Here is a 5572-nt window from a genome sequence, read left to right as displayed (position 1 = left end):
ATTCATGTGCCTGATGCATGCAACCCATATCCCCTTCTCCAGATCCCACCTGCCATATAGCATCTGGCATCGAATACGCATTTTGTTGTTGTTGTTAATCCTCAGCCGAGGATATTTTTTCATTGATTTTTAGATACAATGGTAGGGAGGAGGGGAGACACTGAGAGAAAAACATCCATGTAACAGAGACACATCAATTGATTGTCTCCTAAACCAGGGCTGGGAATAGAGCCTGCAACCCAGGTATGCACCTTTGACCAGAATCAAACCCTGCACCATTCAGTCCTCGAGCCAATGCTCTATCCATTCAGCCAAACCGGCTGGGACTAAAGTACGCACAGGATAAGGCCTCTCTCCTCTCAGCTTTCTGAATTTTTAAGGTGGAACTGCAACACTCAGGGACACTGTAGGGGCAATATGGCAGGTTATGTGGAAGAAACACAACCCCCAGCAGTCTATTTTTTTCTTCTTCTTCTTCTTTTTTTTTTTTTTTTTTTTTTTGCCAGTTAAATATTTATAGAGAGATAATCAATCCCCTGGCTTTAAAGAGTTAGGTACATACAAATATGAAAAATCTTACAAAAATACCAACCCTTGGATCATAAGGGGGTTGCCAGGAGCCCCTTTATCCTTCCCCCTCACCCAAGGGCAGAGGGCATGAGTCTGATTTTTAAAATTATTAGTTTGGCCATCCCTGCAGCAACAAGCATGAAGTCGGGCAGTTACCCACAAGGTGGCAGTCAGTGGAAAAATTCAGAGTTCCCACTCTCTGAACTCTATCTCCTATAATTAGGGTTACATGCTTTCTTATTCTGTCTTTTAACTAGTATATTGGGCTAACTAGTGTATTCAGGAGGGTCAAGAAATAAGATAGACTCATAGTTTAAAAAGAGGGGAATGTTGAGGATCTCAGTCACTCTGATCCTCAACATCTTACAGAAGATGTTGCTGTAGAAGCAAAAGACAAGACAAAGACATACAGACCCTAGTTCCCACACTCCTCTGGGAGTTATTGTCCAGCCCAGGTCCAGGCCTTAGGCCTAGGCCCTTTGCTCTAGCCACCCCCTATTTCTTTGGTATTGTCAGAAGACAAGATTCTGTTCCCAGGTACTGGTGGAGGAGGGAGAGTGGTTCTGGGACTTCCTACTGAATGAACAATTTGAGCTTAAAAGTTGCCCTTTTTAAAATATTTAAAAATAAACAAATCAAACTCCATCCTGTGCTGTACACAGCCCTTTGGACTTCCTGACACTGATTTGAGGAAAGAAGAAAACAAGTGTCAACGTTGGAAGGGCCTCCTCACTTTCTTCCGCCTCTTGCGTTTGGCTTCTCCCTTGAGTGCTGTGCTGTTGGGCTTCGAAGCTGCAGTGGCCCAGAGCCAGATGAGGAGCTGCAAAGAAGTTCCCGTTGGACCTGTGTCCTGGGGGTACTTGGAAGATCCGGCTCAAGAAACCCTGAAGGTCAGTAGGAGGGGCATCTTGAGTGGCTCTCTGTCGCCTATGGGTGCCTGGTGTCCGAGAACCAAATGAGATGTGATAGGGGGCTCTATGAGTATCTGGGGAGATTCCCACTTGCTGACATTGAGCCCACTCTGTGATGTCATACAACTTTCCATCCATCAGTGCAAAGTAGGTGGTCTTGAGCCCCAACATCCTTTATTCTGCCCCAAAGTCTCCTTCTTCAGTAGGATGCAGTCTATTACACTCAGCACAGTATCTGGCACTCTTAGGTTCCAGGTCCATTTCAAACCTCCTATGCTTTCCCTGGCATCAGCTGCACATCATATTATTCATTGGCTCTTTGAGGTCATCCTGCAGCTTGGACAGAAACTCATTCACTGACCAGCTCAACTCATTCTCTACCATTCGTTTCATCTCATATTCCTTCTGCCTTTCAGGATTGCTGACAATGTCCCAAGCTACCCGCAAAACCTTGAAGGCCTCCTCAGCTCGGACATGATGATTTTTGTCAGGGTGAACCATCACTGCCAATTGCCTATTGCCTATACGCCTTCTTCATTTCAACATCTGATGCTGTGGCTTCAACCCCTGACACATAGAAAGGGTTTAGCTCATCTTCAGAAACCCCAGCCATGGTCAACAGTTGAGTCACGTCCTCTTCAGGCTGGCAGTAGCGACCACTAGCTACAGGTGCATTCTCTTTTCTGTTAGTCCTCTGTTTGACCCAAGGCAACTCCAGCCAACCCCATTGAACCATTCTTACCATCTGCTGCCCATGGCCTGCTATCTCTCAGCACAATCAGACAATGCCGCAAGGTGGGAGGATCCAGCCAAGAGAAGAGCCAGGTGGCTTTACCCCTCCAGCTTAACCGTCACCCCGTCTCACAAGAAACTACCAGACCAACTGCAGACAGCCCAACAAGAGGTCCCGGGCCAGGAGGAGCAAAGCACCCAGTAGCCTAAGAAAACAGGTGATAGCCCTGCCCCATAGCAAAATCCTGGTTCAGAAAAGAACATTACCGGGGCCCAGGCATCCAATCACCCTGCTGAGACTCCTGCCCAGACTCAAAAAAGGTCCAAACCACTGCCTTTCAGCTGCTTGCATTCATAGATGAGATGGCCACAAGTTTCCGCATACTCTCCCACCAAATCCAGCAGTTTGATCAGCCACCAGAAGCCTGCTTGTCAGAGCTGACACAGTTCTGCTCCCTATAATCCCAAGCCTCTGTGCTTATCTGCTTGACTTCATTTCCAGCCCAGCCCATGTCGACCTGGGGACCTGGGATCCCTGCATCCACCCTCCCAAGTATCGTCCTTGGCTGAAACATGGTGCTGCTGTCTCTGCTTTCTCTGGGGTGGAGGTTTCTTTCCACTGGGAACATGTGAAAAATCACTGGGGAACTTGGGTTCCTCATCATCATATTCCTCTTCCAACACTACATGTTCCCCTAAAGCTGGAGAGGTACAAAGGGGGTGAAAGATGTTAAAAGAGCTGTCTCCTCCCCCAGAGTAAGGCTCTTCAGGACTCCAGGGGTTCCCTGGCTGTTGCAAGCAGATGGAATGGAAAGAAAAGGAGGTTTTTTTTTATCCTTCTGGTGCCCAGCCTCATTCTCTCTTGAGAGTTCCTGGTCCACTCCTAACTCCTTCTGAAGATGCCTCACTCTGATCTGGGTCCTCTCCATTTCTAGGGGGTCCTAGACCTGTTGGGGGGCCATGGCCTACATCTGACCAGTGGGCCGTGTTTGGGGACTATGTAGACTTAGGACTAAAGTGCTTTGTGAGGCAGTGGATACCATTAGGAGCAGGCCTAGCTGACTCCCAGAGTCCTGAGGATAAAAGTATTTCAGGGTCCACAGAGGGTCCTAAAATCCCAAAGGAGGCACCACCACTGTGGTGGGCTCCACACTACCCTCTTTCTCCAGGGTGCTTTGGGCCAGGACCCCCTGGCTTCCTGAAGATTTTAGGTCACAGCCATGATGGTAAGTTCTGATGCCAAAGAGGGGCGGTAACTCCTTCCCCTCAAGCTGCTGGGCACAGAGCCAGGGGAGCTAATAGAGCAGCTCCCTGGCTCTCCCCAGCAGTATTTAGCAACCCCCTACTCTTTCCACAGCCATCAAACACATAGGCTCTGGATATAAAATCATTGCTGGCTTACTCTTCCCTGAGACTTTGCTGCCTCAGGCCATGGGTGTCTGCAGAACAAAGGCTGAAGCATTAGTCCTTCAGAGTAGTGGGAGTCCCAGGGAGGGGAGCAAGTGTTCAGGAGAGACTGAGGACTTCAACATGGGGATGGAGTGGGGAGTGGGGAGTGCAGGTCCCCCCTAGGAGGACAGAGTCACTGGAGCTGGAGGATAGGGTTGGGGAGGAAGAGGAAGCAATTCTTCCAGACCTGCATGTGGTCTTGATAGGCAGGATGGCTTTTGGGAAGAAAGAATAAGATTCTTGAAGACTCAGATGAGTACCCTTGATTTTGGGAACAAACATTTGATTTGGGAAGTCCATAGTGGAGTGTGCACTTGCTCATACAGGGAGAAAAGACAGCAAAGCACTTAAAGAAAAATGGAAGAAAACAGAACATGGGTTGGAGTGGGAGTGGCAGACATGGTGTGGGGGGGAATGGAACCTTAAAAGAGGTAGCCAAACAAATGTGGGGGCACTTGTGACTAGAGGCTTAGGAGTCTGAGGTTTAGGACTTGTTGGCCTCAGAAGAAGGGGGATGGGACACTGGGAGTGGTGTGAGAGGGAGACTAGCAGCCATTGGGGACTGGGAGTCAGGAGAGCAAGCGGGGTGAGATGGTTTGAGGAATTTTAAGGCAGGCTGAAGGCTGGAGAAAAGGCAGGAGGAGATTCTAAGGAGGAAGAAAGTTAGAGTATCCTGTGTCAGATCTGAGGAGGGTTACAAATTTCCAGAAACTCAAGCCTGGGGGGAGGGTGGGAAAGGTGGGCAGGTGGAAGATGGGGGTAGCACAGAAGCAAGAGTCCAGGGATCCATCTCGGTTTCTAGATTGAGGGCCAAGGTTTTCAGGGCTCTGACTAGGGTGAGACTGGTGCTGCTCCTTCCTCGACACCAGTCTGGGTCCCCTAATTTCCACTTCACCAGGAAGCACCATAGAAATGCAAAATGTCCCCTTCCCAGGACCCCAAGGCTTCTGATCCTGAGGCTGCAATTGGGAGTAAATGCACAGGAAGGCGGCACTGAATGAAGGCTGAGGAGTAGCCTGGCAGTGGGTGTTGGGGTGCTTGATGGAAGGGGATAGAGAGGCAGGGTTTCCTTGGAACTTGCAGAGCCCACAGGAGTGACTCAGGTTGGGGACCAGGACCTTAGATGGCTGCGGCAGACTGGAGGCAGGGTCCTCTTCTGGGGTCAGACCTACTTGCTCACATACAGTTCATCTGACATAAAGGACCTCCACAGTGTAATGTGCTCTTCCCTTGTCCTCTGAGCATGCCTGTTACTGCCTTATTTTCCCAAAAGGGCTGTTTGGAGGCTGAACCAACTAGGATTGAACAGTTGTATATTCAAAGGAACATGCACAGATCAGTCCACTTTTCAAGACTTTTCCCCACCGGGAGCATGTAGCTCACGGCTCCTCCAGCCACCTGAGGATGTGCTGACAATACTTTAAGAACAAGAGGATCCAGGCTTCCTGGCACCAGTGACCAAAAAGATGCCATCTGGAAGCCTTTAGAAGGTTTCTCTGCACCCTGTGCATTCCTTCACTGTACCCCTAGGGTTTCATTTCTACTCTGATCCCTTTCCATGTCCCTCCCTCAGTCAGAGATTATCTCTTCAAACCACCCACAGTGTGGACTCAGCCTCCCTGGAGGTTCTCCTATGAGGCAGGTGGTCAGCCAAGCCACTCAGGACTCTTAAGTCCACCACTGTGGCCTCTGGCCCTGCCCTCCTCCACCCTTACCACTTCTCTAATCCTGGATCCAGGCTCAAGTGCCTGGGCTGGCAGCTGTTCTCCCCCAAAGAGATGCCCTTCCCACCCGTTCTGATCCAGTGTGCTTTCTCCATCCAGCCCAGCTGCCCCCGAGGGTCCAGGGCAACGACTTCAGCACAGAAATAATCCAGACAATGTTTTGGGTTTAAAGAAATGTATTCAATT

The 5572-nt window shown here is 49.6% G+C and overlaps 1 pseudogene across 1 annotated transcript; it reads right to left on the bottom strand.

Annotated features, from left to right (window-relative positions):
* Window positions 1-1279: 1279 nt before the first annotated feature.
* LOC308235937 (dnaJ homolog subfamily C member 14-like) lies at window positions 1280-3962 on the bottom strand (annotated as a pseudogene). The gene is made up of 3 exons: window positions 3923-3962; window positions 2855-2914; window positions 1280-2638 (listed from the first exon to the last, which is right to left on the bottom strand). The product of its transcript is annotated as a dnaJ homolog subfamily C member 14-like (transcript).
* Window positions 3963-5572: the final 1610 nt, after the last annotated feature.

Source organism: Plecotus auritus, assembly GCF_963455305.1.
Source record: "Plecotus auritus genome assembly, chromosome: 10".
Taxonomy (NCBI): domain Eukaryota; kingdom Metazoa; phylum Chordata; class Mammalia; order Chiroptera; family Vespertilionidae; genus Plecotus; species Plecotus auritus.
The sequence above is the reverse complement of the archived record's forward strand: the minus strand, read 5'-3'. Positions and strand labels throughout refer to the sequence as shown.